Here is a 15427-nt window from a genome sequence, read left to right on the forward strand (position 1 = left end):
GTTTTACTGGGAAACTTACAGGACTGCATGAGACTCGTGTCATTCGCAGATTAAACTCCTCACAGCAGTCTGAAGCGTCCGTCACGTAACTGTATATTTATGGGGACACACTCCCGATTGAGAGGCAGCTGTGTGAGATGGAGTCAGGTCTATCGAAGGAAGTGAGGAGGAGGTTTCTTGAGGTGGACTTCCTGACGAGAAAGTCAGCTACAGGTGTTTGTGATGGAAATGAAGAAGGTGGATATGAAAATGTGATGGGCCCTGACCAGACAAGTGGACGTTCCGTGTGAGTGCTACAGAGTGGCGGGTTGAGTTGTGATGCAAATGAGCCTACTGTATGCTCAGAATCGGGGATCACGAGCCAAGGTGCAGGGAGCTGACATGAATCACTCAAGTGGACTTGGTGTGGCAAAAGGGGTTTGGCGGGCAGGCCCCATCCGGAAGGGCAGTGGCTGCTTTGCTCCAGTTGCTTGTTGTCCTGTGGGAGTGTGATCCTCTGTTGCTCGTTTTCAGATTTTTCTGGAGGTGCCATACATTTTTCGTGTTATGTGAAATATTCCAATTTTTCAGCGTGGGCCCAAACATTGGATTAGTTAGATCTGATTTTGTGTAGAATCTGGGCATGAAAGTGTGAAATGTGAGTTCGGGGGACGGGGGTGGGGATAAAGAAAATGGTCTTTGTTGGGAAATAATTAGACATAAAGTTAGATGGTTAAGAGGTGCCTTGACAGTCAGGAGGAGGCTTGAGTTGATAAATGGTTATTGCCACCGTTGACCCCCACGTTGGGCTGAGCAGTTTGTTGCGTGGCCTTATTTAACTCTCAGTACTGTAAGAGAGCTCTGCACGGTGAGGTCTGGGAAGTGCTGTATGTCTTTGTGTGTTTCTTGGTCGGGGGTTTTGCTTGATCATAGGTGGAAGAGGCGGGCAAAAGGCGAAGGTATAGTCAGCTCCCTAAGTTGGTCACTGCAGAGGCTTCTTTTTCTTTTAAACTCAGCCTGAAATTGCTTGGCCGACTTTAAATTTAGTTTGCCAATTTAGTTATTACTGTATTTTAGACATAAACCGAACATGCAAGTAAGAACTGGTGAGCAGATTTTTCTCAGTAGACTCTTCTTGGTATTTAACAGGCTGTTTTTTTCTTACGGCAACTGAACTGTTTTATGACGGCTGTGTCTTCTTTTCTGTGACTCCCTCATCCCTCCTCACTTCAGAGATGGGCACGTCGCTGCTCTTACGGAAACCTTGTCAGCTGGTTCCCTTGCTGGTTCCCTTGCTGATCATGCCGGTTTTGCTTGGGCTCATCAGGGAAGTGGCAGCATTGACGGTGAATGAAGGCGATCATGAGAAGCCACCTTCCACCTTAGCCAAATGCTGAGTGAGGGAGGTCTGCCTGAGGTTTAGTTTGTAGGAGGGCACGCGGACCAGCCTGAGGACCGCACTGTGCCTGTCCCTGATCTGTGATGCAATATGTGGCATCCTGTGGGTCCCCGTCAGAGTGCACTGCTTTTCCACTTGTACCTTTGTCTTCTGTAAGATGTAGCTGGAGAGAGGATGGAGGCAGACACAGGCTGTGGGTTGACAGCTAACATTTGTGGAATACTTACTGTGTGCCCAGGACTAAGCTGGATGCTTCTATTTGTCTTATCATTTCATTGAATTTTCACGATACTCCTTTAATGAACCTATGATCGCTTCACCTTTTTTGGATGATTTAGACCCATGAGGAAGAAGCTAGGGTGGTGAGGTGCCTGAGCAGCACAGGAGACCTGATTTCTCCTGCTGGGATAACTCTGCTGGGTGCCTTTGGGTCCAGTCACTTACATTCAAAGCAACAGATTAAACACGGCACATCTTTCTGCTTTGTCCGTCTTAACTGTTTGGGCAAAAAGTGTTAAAGAATTTAATTCATTAGTAATCTAAAATATTAAAACATAGGTGTATTATGGAGAATAATGCAAAATTTACATAATTTAAAAAAACAAAACTAGAGATTGGAAGACGTAAGATTCTTAGAGCCAGGCTCCTTAGGATTAACCGTTCACTTTGGTCTGTTGCTTCATGGGGAGGCTGGAGAGGTGCCGACTCCCCTCGCTGGGTTGTGTGGAGGCCAGCCTTGGGCCCCATCTACCTGCTCAGGCTGAACAAGAGGCCGTAGTACCTTCTCATCATCCAGAATGGGCTGGGGAATTGATGTTCTCATTAATTTTTTAATTTGAAGTATGATGAATGTCAAAATGGAAATGGAGCATGACTTTTCAGCGAATTAGGATCTGGTAGAGCGTCCCTCATTAAAACCGTATTGACATGCTTCAAAAGCCACTTTTTGGTTAATGCTCTTGCTTTAAGGTCCTTGCTATGCACCGTAGTATAGAAGGGGCATCTGGGTTGGTTTTGTGCCGGGTCCTATGACCAGCCCTAGAAATTACTTCTTTGAATGTTTTCTTTTCATCGCTGCTATTTTTCTTCTATTTTCCCTGGGAATGACAGTGCTTTTTTTCTTTTTAACTGGATTTGCAAAATTCTTGTAAGAATTGGTCCATGCCTGGTGTACTGCTGGGGCTCTGAAGTTCACTTACAGTTTTAGTTTCTTCCCAAAGCTGTAATTTCAGAAAACTCGCACCATATGGGCCCATCTAGAAGCAATGTATCCGGGTCTTTGTTTCACGTAATCTGGGATCAGTGAGATGTTTTCAGAGCAGCTCATGCACTGCTCGGTGCAAATTACAGTCATTCCTCCCATGCTCACCTGCCTAAAATAATGAAGGGGAGGTGGTGGTTTTCAAGAAAAGTCTCCAGTTTTAAGACTGACAGGAATGTTAGGATTTGCCAGCATTCCCCATGAAAGGAATGGCGTTGCTTAGATGTCGAAGCCAGAGAACTGTAGGGGAATTTATCCGGTCCACCAGTGGTCCGATTACAGAGTAGTATTAAAGAGAAATGTGGCGGATGCTTGGCAGCTAGGCCAAGGCAGCCCAATTTATCATGCCAGATCAGCTTTCTTTCTTCTTTTTTCTTTCCAGCATCAGAGGTTTTGCTGCCTTGGAATTATGATGCCTGCTCTGATTGGTAGAAAATGACCTTCCTTTGCAGATGGCCAAAACATCATTTTATTACATATTAATCCCATTGTACTAGAGTGAAGCCAGCCGAAATCCGTTGTTAAGCTGTTTCAAAAATACCCACATGTCCATGCGGGCCAAAAATCATATGATGTTAAGATGCTCCCTTGGCTCCTAAACTTTGACCTTGTATGGCTTTACTCTGCACACTGGCAGCAAAAGCCGAAACTTCTTGGCTGGGGTGTATTTTGAGCCCTGAGCTGAGGAAGGAGTTTGTTTCTGCAAATTGGCACTCAGCAGGCCATCCGTCCTTTGCCTTTTTAAGAGCAAACCAAAAATAGCCCTAAAACTGTTTAACCAGGCAGAGAAGTCTCTGCTTGCAAATGTTGGTGACTTTACTTTTTAATTCCTTCTCTCTTCTTCACTATAGTCACCCAGAGATCTAGCTCTGGGGTGTCCCCAGACTTAAGGAAGGAGGAAGACATCAGAGCTGGGAAAGCACCCGAGCCATCCCGGCCAGGCCTGTGAGTTAGAGGTGGAAGAGACATCCTCGTGTTCTGACCAGGGAATGGCTAACTTAATCAGTTTCCATTTCAGCATATTCCTCTTTTTAGCGGCCAGAAGTGCTCTCCAGAAATAGAAAGGGGCAGCTGGGCGCAGGGCTTTGCTCTGCCAGCCTCAGCAGTGCCTACACTTTGAACGGCTCGCAGAAATTGTCCGCTCTGGGGAGCGTGAGGCCCACGCTGTGCTTCTTCCCACTCGACAGATGGAAGGCTGGCTGCACTTAGGCCTGGGGGCTCGTGAACAAGCGAGTGGAGACGTACAGTACAGCTTGCGTTTCCCAGAACCTGCTCTCCACGAAGCAGCCTGTGGAGTCAAGCTCACACGCATTTGTGATTGGTGAAATTAAGGCTAATGTTATATCTAATAGTTCATTAAAATGTTTGATTTCTGCTAAACATTGTTACTCAGTTTTTGGTTTCTAATAGTGGAACCAATGAAATCTGGAAATTATTTTTCCAGTGGCAGCTGTATGGAATGAAGCATCAAACTCAGTTCTGTCCCCAGGTGATGAGGATGGGGCCTGGGGGCCCAAGCACCGGCTCTGCCCTTGGGCATCTTGAAGGCCGGATAGGACCTGGTTTGTCTCTGTTCCAGAGGAAGCAGGCTTGCATTTTCTTCTTGCTTAGTTTCCCCATTATCATCACCATTGAAAACAGTCTTATACCAGCATTTTTTCCTCCTCTGTTTCAAAGGCAGCATTTAAAATGTCTTCTTTCTAAAGGGGTCTTAGCTTAAGTAGGTGGAAAGTTAATGGACTCAGTCAACGTTTACCGAGCAGGCACTGTGCTCAGCCCTGGGAAGAAATGCAGCCTTTATCCTTTGGCTCGCCTTCCACAGGAAAGAACACGCAGGGATCCTAAACACTTGGTCCCTGTAAGGATGCCCTCGGTTGAGTTCTCTCGGCCCTTTGGTCTTCACCAGTTAATCAGCGCTCGGGGTGACGAGCAAGCGCTGCAGAACTGAGTTATTCTTTCTACAAGTATTTCATCCTCTATGTACGAGACACCGTTCTCGGGGCTGGGGGTACAAGATGAAAGGCCAAGGTCGGCTCCATCAGGCTGACATTAAGTGGGGATTCAGGGAAGATTTTCCGGAAGGAGGAGGACTTGGCCATGGCCAGCTTTGCACTCTGCCTGCCTGTTGAGCAGAAGCACAGAGGCGTGTGTGTCTGTCTGCACTTTGGAGTAAAGGTGTTACAGGCTCTTTAGTGGTGTACCCAGATAGCAGGGAGTTTTTGCCCCCTCCCCTGACTCGATGCTGGCTACATTTCACCCAGCTTCTTACTGCTTCTTACATTCTTTCCCCAAAGCATTCCTGACGATAGAGGAGAGCAAATATGTATCTATAGAGTTTTAGGGGCAAATCCCAAAGTGGCTGCCTCTAGTAGAGAATTTAATGTTTTGTCTTTAACATGCCCACATGCAAGACATTTTAAGAGAAAAAGAGTGTTTTCTCCGCCGAAGCCTTAAGTCAGGTCGATGCCCCGGGAGCCTGGGCTCTGGGACCTTTCTTGGAGGTGCTCAGCTAGGTTTTGTGACTGGGGCTCCCTGCGGAGCTTGTCTCCCTCCTGTTGGGCACCCAGGAGCTGGCGGGGGCGGGGGTTCTCCCCTGGGATGCACATGGTGATACATGGGGTTGGTGCTGCACGGAGCCCTGGCCTGCTCTGTAGCCCTGCCAAGCGAGGAGGGCGTCTGTGCTGGACCCCCTTTGCTCGTGCCTAGGGAAGTTAGTTCCCCATGGGTTTCTGTCGGGGGTGGGAACGCAGCTTCCACTCCGCTGTTTGTCATAAGGTCTGCTGGGAACTTTTCTCCCTTTGGCCGGATATTGTCTCTGGAGTGGGAGCAGGGAATGGATCGAATAATTGGTAATTATGCGCCAACCCCTGCACAGTCTCTGTTGTGCTGATGTTTCTGAGCTTTTCTACAGGCGACACTGTGCTGCAGTTCCCGTTTTACAAGGGGAAAAAGCATTCCAGCCAAGGGCCTCCAGCAGTATTTTAATGAACTCCATTCCTTGGAAAGTTGTGGTGAGCCTTTTCATGCAAGCCTTTTGCTCTTTGAATGGACTGCAGCTGTGATGACTAAAGCAGGGGAGAACGAGAAGGCAGACCCCTGGACTGTAGGTGCTGAACTGGCCCTCTGTTCCCTGCCCAGGGCTGCCTCTCCATAGGGAGGTGGCCTTTCATGACCCCAGCCTGTTGTGAGGTGAGGACTCTGCCACCTAATGGTGCAGCCTCTGATTTGTGTCAAGGTGGCAGCTAGGCAGCCCTTCTAAACTAGGACAAAATGTATGATTTGCTTAGAATGAGGAAATGGGGCTTCCTGGGGTGCCCTCACCTGACCTGCTCCCCCATAGATATGGCCAGAAGTTATTTGAAATTCTGATGAGTTCTGTTATATGCAGAATAATAGACCCCCATTTGATCCAATTAAGAATGAGATGAATGGCCTCCTGCATCAGCAGTCCAGACAAACCTTGAAACCACATGACGAACAGGGGCCGTTTGCCTCCTTTGTGTGTGTGTGTGTGTGTGTTCCTTGGGGAGCCCAGACTGTTTCCCGGAGACGGTGATGGTGCGTCCACTGGCCCTGAGCAGTTCCAGGACAGTACCGGTAGGTGACCCATTATGGCTGGGGGTTGAAATTCTCCAGAGCTGGGTCATCTGCAAGTCAGCTGTCTCCCGTAACCTTTACTATGAGCCACCCAGTATGCTTTTGTTATTTTTCAGAAGAGATTCTAAAGTTCAAAAGAGAAATTATTTTTTGTTTGGTCTCACTTCAAATTTGACTCTCCCCTCTTGTCATTCTTCATAAAAGCTTTTTCAATGAATAATGACATGGAAAAAGAAATAGCTTTAATGGAGATCCATCAGATGTCAGATGCACTGATATATGGGCCTCAATTCTTACTACATTTTATCCGTCACCTCGTTTAATCTTCGCAGCCACTCTGTAAGGTGAGTGGGAGGATCCTTTTTATAGACGAGGAAACTGAGGACATCCCAGAGTCCCTTACTTGATAGTGACCAAGGGGAAAGTCAACCCCAGCTATTGCTTCCAACATATTGTCCACTGAGTTACTGTCTTAAAAATGAAAACATTGCAGTATGTCTTTTCTCGTCTGGCCTGCTACAGTTGAATTATCTTTTAAGGTGAAACTGTAAAAGCAGTTTGTGGTGAGGGCAGGCTAGTCACCACCTGTAGGAACTTGTAAATAGCTCAGGAAAGAAGACATTCTCTTTCCAGCTCTTCTGGTGTGCAGCTTCTTCAGATCCTGATGAGCAGGGAGTCCGCTGGCTGGCTGCTGGGAACAGTGGGCTCGATTGGAACCGTGGTGTGGAGGTGAAACTTTCTTCAGTTAACAACCCAGCTCCCCACCCCCCGTGCATTGTGTGTGTTTGAGTGGGGAATGCTATTTAAAAAAGCATTCTACTCAAACACAAGAAGTATGTCCCTATTTCTTCTTTCAGTTAATAAAGCAAATCTAAAGACTTGAGGAAAAGCAAGTTCTTGCAGTGCGAGAACTGAAGGGGTGGGTCACTAAGGTGACTGCCTTTAAGTCAAAGGCACCAAAATCAGCATACACCCCAGCATAAACCCATTAGACTATATAAGACGCCGGGGGGTGTGAGGACAAGGTGCCATTTGTAACAGCAGAGCAACATGCCACCAGGAATAAACTTCCCAAGAGACAAGTGGACCGTGCGTGAAGCCCACTGCAGAGCCCCGAACTGAGGGCGGAGGCGAATGGAGTCAGACGGCGCAGAAGCAGCCCAGTGACGTCAGAACTTAGGATACATTACACCTGATGTTCGTATTTCACTGTGAGACAATAAGTGATTACTCAAGAAAATCCTGGAACAACTAACAATTTTGAAGGAAAACAGGCTAAATATCTATTGCACAGCATGTACTCATATTCCCAGTGGACTAAAGAGGTAATATTAAATGAATGTGAGAGAACCAAGGGGAAAACATTGATGATATTTGCTGTTGAGTTGGAGGAGGCCTTTATAAGGCATAGAAACTAATGCCAAAATGATGGTTTTGATATATGCAAATTTCACTTAAAAGTTTAGATAAATTTAAAGGCAAAGAACAAATTCTGAAAAATATTTTCACCTTGTGGCATAAGAGTGTATCTCCTTCAGTCTTTAGAAAGCGCTTTCTGAGGTTGTTACTGTCATTGTCCCCATTGAACAGAAGCAGCAGCAGGGGCTTTGGCAACCTTTCCAAGGTCACCCGTCATGGTGGAGCCAAGCTTTGAACCCAGGCAGTCTGGCTCCAGGGTTCTCAACCACTGTGTGCTCCTGCCTCCATCCATAAGCAAAAGAGGAATACCGTGTCGGCACAAAGAGCTAGGTACACAGACAGGTGATTCACAGAGGAGAGAGTGCAAATATCTGATACACGAACGTTTTGTCCTTTGTCAGAGGAGTACAAAATGAAACAAGGTAGAACGGCTCACAAAGTCTCCTCACCGATGACCCCTCTTCCTGCTCAGCGGATGGAATCGTGCTCCTCCTGGATGCAGCCTTCACTTTCCCTGACTTTCCTGAAGTTGGTCAGCACACGTTGGTGTTGAGTCTCTTGAGGGACAAAGACAATGAGCAGTTGGGGAAACATTGCACACTGATTACCCTCTAGGAGCTTCACTATCCGTATTGTCATAGTAAAGGTCCTGAGAAGTCCTGCAGTTAAAAAAAAAAGAAAACTTACTTTCCTTTAACCTAGCATTTCTGTAACTCACTTTCATGGAATCCACTTTGGAAAACATTGGTTTCCTGGGAAGGTTCATAACCTGCCCATCAGATGACCTGGATTCTAGAACCTTTTTGGCAGTGGTCCTCAGTGTGATGTTAGCCAAGTTCTAAATTTTCATAACTGTTTGGTAAAATGGCATAGAGAGAAACATAGCTTTCCTTGTTGCTTTTTTCAAATAGAGAACTGCTTCAGAAGACGTCTGGCTCCTTCAATAGGAGGGAAGAAGGTAGGTGGGGAAAAGCATTGTGTACATTAAGCATTGGAGTCAGGAAACCTGGGTTGCAGCTTTGGGTCGCCACCAACTTCCCTTGTGATCAGCGTGTCTCTCTGGGCCTCAGGCTCTTCTTCTGTGAGGTGAGGTCCAGATGGGCTCAGTCTCAGAATCTGAGCTCCGTTGCCTGGAACTGAAAGTACATCACCATGGATACCCTTATGTTGAGGTCACTACTTTCAGGATCCGGTTTTCCTGGCAGAAGTGACATCGATTTCTCGCAGGGCTGTGACCATATAACCTGCCCCCTATGGTAAATACACAGCGAGAGCCGAGCAGCAGGGGCCTCTGGCACATTTCCCCTACCTCAGTCTCCATTGCCTTGGAGCTCACTTTAGTGGGCAGAGCCGTGGGACTCAGATCCCACCGGGTGCCTTCCAGCTTTGAGACCTTAGGCAAGTCGCTGCACCTCCTGGAGTTTCCTCCAACATACAGGATCAGGATAAGAAAAGTGAATTCCTGGGGCATTTGTGAGGATTTGAGAATATATGTGAAGTGCTAAGGTGCTTGTAAGAAAGGTGCTTAATGAATGCTAGCTGATGCATTTTCACCTTCGCTGGCTTCCTGGGACCTGTTAGCTAACCTCTACCTTCTGTCTGTCTCGGGGCTGTGTCTGGACGCCCCAGGCAGCCTTCCTGACTGTGTTTTCACGGGTGAGCACAGTTCCACTGTGGACTTTCATGGGCGTGGGGAGGGGTTATAACCCTGTGCGTGATTGCAAGGACTTGGTTTCTTTAATCTGGAAGTGGGGAGCTGAGAAGGCCCTCCACTGAGGCATCTTAGGTGGTCATGAAAACCGTCCCCCCACCTTCTCTGAACGGTCAAGGTGAGGATTCCTGAACAGAACGCTGGGAAACACCACTGCCCTCAATCCCAAAGCTAGTAGAGGAGGTCAGAGTGGGAATGTGGCTGCTTGTTTCATGTCACTGGGTTTGTCATTCCTCAGAGGGAGGGGCAGTCCAATGTCATGTGTCCTTCCTGCCTGGCAGGGGGTGGGCTCCCCGGCTGGGGTGGGTCTCTTCCACTCTTCTTCCTGGTTGCTGTGGCAGGCACCTTTCTCCCTGCTTCCGGTCCCCGAATGCATCACTGCTCCCAGTTATCATTCGGAGTTCTTTGGAAGCCCCAGAGGAAAACTAAATAAAGTGATTCGACAGTCTGACGAGGGTGGGGGGTTGGTCTTAAGGCTGATCCCCGTGTCCGAGGACCAGCCAGCCGACCTTGTAACCCCACGGGTCATTTGACCTCAGCACCTTCGCGTCAGCCACCCAGAAGTGCACACCAGCACCTGTATGTCACCCAGCACAGGCCACTTGTGAACTCTGAACCCTCAGGATGCCTTCTCTTGTCCAGATCCTGCTTTCTTGGGCCGTCTCTTCAGTTTACACTTCCACGTGATCGAGACTGCGAATCTCTTGTCCTTGTCTTGAGCCCACACCTCTAGTCTCCCCTGCCTGCCCCACACTGCCGGCGGAACCCCCAGGCACCCCTCTCTTCACCTTGAAAGCCCCCAAGTCCATGTCTGAGGGTCGTTCACAGTCACCCAGCAGTGGTCCCCTGTTCTGTGGCATTCTCCCTCTCTGCCTCTCCTGAGTGTTCCTCACGGTGGGGACGTGATTTTAGCACCTCACCTGCTGCTACCCGTTCCTGCCCCTGAGGCAGAAAATGCCTGCGAGGTGCCACCAGCCAGCGAGGGGGAGTTTGGGATGGGCCAGAAGCAGAGCACCCATTTATTTTGCATGTTCCTTGGAACAGATTGGGTATTTTTTTTTTTTTTTTTTTTTTTTTTTTTTAAAGATTTTATTTTTTCCTTTTTATCCCCAAAGCCCCCCGGTACATAGTTGTGTATTCTTCGTTGTGGGTTCTTCTAGTTGTGGCATGTGGGACGCTGCCTCAGCGTGGTCTGATGAGCAGTGCCATGTCCGCGCCCAGGATTCGAACTAACGAAACACTGGGCCGCCGGCAGCGGAGCGCGCAAACTTAACCACTCGGCCACGGGGCCAGCCCCCAGATTGGGTATTTAATGGTCTGCCCCCCCCCGCCCCACACTCCCTTTATTTGCCAAGTTAACAAAAACCTATTTTAGTATGCTTGGGGATCGAGGTTCTGTAAAATTCTTGGTTAGGGGTTTTTAGGGTGACTGTTGGTCTGAGAGTAGATGCCTGAAATGTCCATTTAGGAGCATTGGGATGGAATATGGTTGAGCACCTTGAAATTGAAAAGCCCAAACAAACCCTGCTCTCATCTTCATCACATCTTAGCTGTGTGACTTCTCGGCCTCTGTTTCCTCATCTAGAAGATGCACATGATGACAGTAACCTTGAGACAGACCCAGAGATCATATATGTAAAGCTTCTAGCATAGCACCTGGCTATGGTAACTGTCTGCCTGGAGTTCTGAGGTCACAGCAGACTTGCACAAGTTTGATGTGGCCATTGTACGAATGAGTAAAAACCCTGCTGGTATCCTGGTTTTTCATCGATGGCTATCAGATGCCAGTTACTGTTATAGACCTTTGACATACTTAGTTTATTTAAACTGCACACCACAAGGTTAGTCTTCTGTACCCCTTTTACAGCTGAGGAAACAGAGGTTTAATGAGTTGGTCAGAGCCTCCCAGCTAATTAGGAAGTAGCAGTCAGAATCGACCCCAGGCCTTCCTTCTCCCACCAAGCTGTCTGCCCGCAGCTTCTCCAGGAACAGCTTTCTCCTTGTCGCTGCAGGTCACGAGTGGGCAGCTGACTCTGAATACTGATATCTTCACAAAATTAGCACAAGCAAGAAGTTATTCAGTCTTCGTAGAGTGTAACTTTCCCTTCCCACGTTCACAGTGTGTCCTGGTCTAGCCTTCTGTGTTAAAGGATGGAGACACAGCGTCCGTGGTAACGATCACGTGATCCCCGTGCCCAGGCTGCCGCCACTGAGTGGCATCGCTGTCCCTGTTCCTTTTTTGTTGGGAGATTGGAGGCCGGCTGCCTTCCAGTACACCCACAGGCTGCCCGTTGCTCGCATAAAGGAGTCAGGGCTTCAGAAAGGGGGCAGGGGTGAGGAATGATTCCGCCCTCCTCCTTTTTTGGGTCATTGGCCCTCATCAGGCCGGACACTTTTTATTCATTAGTCAGACGGTTTGCGGTTGTCCCTTTGCCACATCTGTTGCTGCCTTCCTGCGCCTGTCACACTAACAATTAGGGTTCATTAGAGACCCTGTCAGTCACAGCATGCACAGAGTCTGCCTGTGAGAGGCCTCACAAAGGGGCTGTCCAGCCCTGTGGCCCCCCTTTGCAAATGATTACCCACCAAATTCTAGATGCTTGGTGTGCAGGAGAAGAGGTATGAAAAGCACTTGTAAAACTCCAGACTTTCAGGTCCTGGTGGGCTGTTACCTTTTATGTAATTGAAACTTCCAAGCTGAGACCAGAATTGGTGTTACAGATGGTGGTGGTAGGAGTTTTGTCAGATGGCGGCTTTGGAATGAGTATCTGACAGCAGGCCACTCGAAGGAGAGATTTGAAGCCAAATACAGAAGAGATTTGATTATCGTTAATCTCCCTCTCCCCTCTTTCTGGAATGTATAAGCACACTTAATTATTATTGACTGGAAGCTAAAATAACACTCTTGGTTCAGAACAAAACCCTTTAGGAGGTTTGCCCCAGGCTAGAAAGGATCATCCTTCGTAGAAGTGGGTTTCCCCCCTTTCCGACTGTGCTGAATATAAGTTGGGAGTAGAGATGTGCGTCAGCCACTTTAAAGTTGCTCACTACTTTTCCCAGTATTTTCATACCAGCTTCATTGGGCTCCCTACTTTTAAACACTGCATGTTAGGGGAAGCCACATCCCCAGGTTGTGTTACTCAGCAGGAGTTGTCTTAAAGCACTTCCTGTTAGTTGTGTGCTATAATTTGGTATTATTAGCACCAAAGACCCTCTGGCTTTGAAGCATCTGTGGAATGGAATGATGCTTATCCATATCCCCAGACCCTACACAGTACCTGGGCATGTCATTGATGCTAAGTAAATATTAGTTAGTGAGCCAGTAAACCCACCCATCCCCGAACTCTGAGAGGACTCTTCATATTATACTTTGTGAGCTGTGTAATTGAGGCAGAGAGATGAAAGAGACAGAGATGCCTCATAAAGCCGAGATGGAACTCAGGAGACCTCGGCTCCTGTATCCAGGGCTGATGGTCCCAGCAGGTAGCAGGAAATCAATGCGAGTCTTTAAGATCACCAGAGTTCTGAGTTAGCTGGTTCTGGTTAGCTGGGTGCCCCGAATATCTAGGTGACTTTGAGTAAGCTCCTTAGGTCCTCTGTGCCTCAGTTTCCTCATCTGTACAATGGAGGCAATTATGACTTTCCCTCGTTCTCACAGAGCACAGTTGTGAGGATGAAAGGAGCAGTATGTGGCTTGCTTAGGGCAGCATTGGGTGCACGTCAGTGCTCAGTGGACAGTGTAACTGCTGTGACGAAGGAAAAGGAGATGATGGTGACCTCTCCTCCTCGGCTTTTATGACAACATGTGGTGAGTGGAGGAGAAATCCAGTCACGGGAGCTTGAAGTCCTCGCCTTTCCCATTACAATTCAGCTGTCCTTTCGGAGGAGCACGTCCCTTGTCAGAAGCAGGCTGCGTTCTCCTGTGGGGACAGGTTGGTGGGTGAGCGCTTCTTGATTAGGCTCTAGGAGCTGGTGCTGTCTTCCGGCCAGGAATGGGGCATACGATGCTGAGATCTTCTCACGATAACAGGTGGCCTTAATGCCACTACCTCTGGTTCTTTGCCTCTTGGGCTTGACAGTGAAGGCCTTCAGCAGGGTGTGCCGCATGGAAGAACTGCGTCTGGGCGTCCAGGTCTCAGGGGCACTGGGTGCAGCTCAAGCTGTTGGAGGCCAGTGACACGTGTGGTTCCATGGGCCCAAAGTGGTCACTTTCAAAGAGTGCCGCCCACCTCCATCCAGCCTGTCGGTGAAAGTATGTTTATCCTCGTTTTAGAACAGTGCACATTTGTTGCAACTACGCTACCCTTGATTACTGGATGATTCTAACAGCCTCTGGACCTCCCTGCCTGTAGCGCCCCACCCACCCCATCTCACTCTCTGCAGCTAGAGTACCCTTTCCAAAATGCAGTTCTGATCCTGACCCTCTATGGCCCTTCATGACTCCACACTGTCGTCAGGATCCAGCCCAGAGAATAATCTAGGTTTCAGAACTCTTGGTCTGACCCTATCCTCTTCCTCCTGTCTCCCCCAAGACCCCTCTACTTGAGCCATACTGACCAGCTATAGGGTCTTCCAAAGGCCCCATGCTCTGTCTTGTGGGATCTTTGTACATACTGTCCCATTTACTGGGAACACATCTCCACACCAGCTCTTCCTTATCTTTCAAGCCTCTGCTTGGGCCTCACTCCCCACCGTGTCCCACTTTGTGACCCCAGCAGTGGCCTTTATTCCCGGCTGGAATTGCCTAATTACATGACTGTTTCACTGCCCGCTAAGCTCTCTGAGGGCAGGGATCTTGCCTGCTTTGTTCCCCTTTTTGTCCTCAGCATGTGGCACATGATAGACAGTCAGTGAAGGTGTGCTCATAGCCCTGCTGAGTGCTAGAGTCTGAGCTGAAGCCCTGGGGTTAGAGTGATAAGCAAGATAATGTTTGTGTCTTTAGAGAGCTCCTAGTTGTGGAGGAAGCAGATACCCGCATGGACAGAATACAGGGATTCCAGTGGAGAGAAACACAGAACACTGTGGGAGCACCATGGAGGGGCACCGAGCCCACCCTTGCTGGCTGGTTTCAGGAAAAGCTTCTCAGACTAGGTGAAGCCCGAGACACACTCTAACAGGGTGCTAGGAAAGGAGCTGGCTGGGCCAGGATTGAGTGGGGGCAGTATGTTCTGTGCAGTTAGAACTTGTGAATTGATGTCTAGTAAGCTTTGGGCATTGGCTCAGACCTCACGGGTCCCTTGCCAAATGAGGTGATGGGCACGCACTCGACTTTTGCTGAGGATCAGCTTTTAGTTGCCACTCAGACTTGCCAGATAAATAAGGGAAAGGACAGAGATGGATTATCTGCAGTTTTAAGATTAGAGCTGGGAAGTGTGTCATTTCCCTAGATTACTCCCCCGGCTGCCTGCCTCTGGAAGAGCCCACATCAGTCCTTCCTGGGAGGCAGGGGCCTTGCTGGCTCTGTTGAGACCCAGTGTTCTTAGGAGTCGCCAGTGCCACCTGCCTTTATCTGTCTGATCTCACAGGGACCTAGGACTTTGTGAATAAGATCATTCAGGTGCCCTGTCAAGTGCCTCCTGAGCTCTGGTTGGTGACAGCTGCTGCTCCCAAGGGAACCCAAAGTAAACTCCCAACTTTCCCTTTTTCCTGAACGCCTAGATTTTGGAGGAGATGGGTGCAGAGTCTGTGCCTTTGCTCCTGATCCTTATTATCCTTATAACTTAAGATTTGGGAACTCTCCTCATAACTGCTAGGGGACACAGGATATCTTTAAATTACCTGTTTGAAAAGACTGCCCAATGCCGCGTTGAACATTGTGCCGTCCCCCAAAAAAGTGTATCGACATGGGCGTCGGCTGTTTGGGGAAAACCACTGCTTCCGCCGCTCGGGAGTCGGATGGGCAGGTGTTCCCTCTGGGTGCAGCAGGGGGATATCATTTTTCTGTTTTATTACAGATCATCTGGCCATGTACAGGGTGTGTAAGTCCGTTGGAAACACTTGTGAAAGTGCCATGTAATATAGGCAAACAAAAAATACAGCCCCCAGGTCTGAGGAGGTGTTT

General features: G+C 48.5%; 1 protein-coding gene across 9 annotated transcripts in view; it reads left to right on the forward strand.

Annotated features, from left to right (window-relative positions):
• CAPZB (capping actin protein of muscle Z-line subunit beta) overlaps positions 1-15427 on the forward strand; it is a 134160-nt gene that overhangs the window by 60576 nt on the left and 58157 nt on the right. The gene's annotated exons all lie outside the window — the stretch shown is intronic.

Source organism: Equus przewalskii, chromosome 2 (assembly GCF_037783145.1).
Source record: "Equus przewalskii isolate Varuska chromosome 2, EquPr2, whole genome shotgun sequence".
Lineage (NCBI taxonomy): Eukaryota > Metazoa > Chordata > Mammalia > Perissodactyla > Equidae > Equus > Equus przewalskii.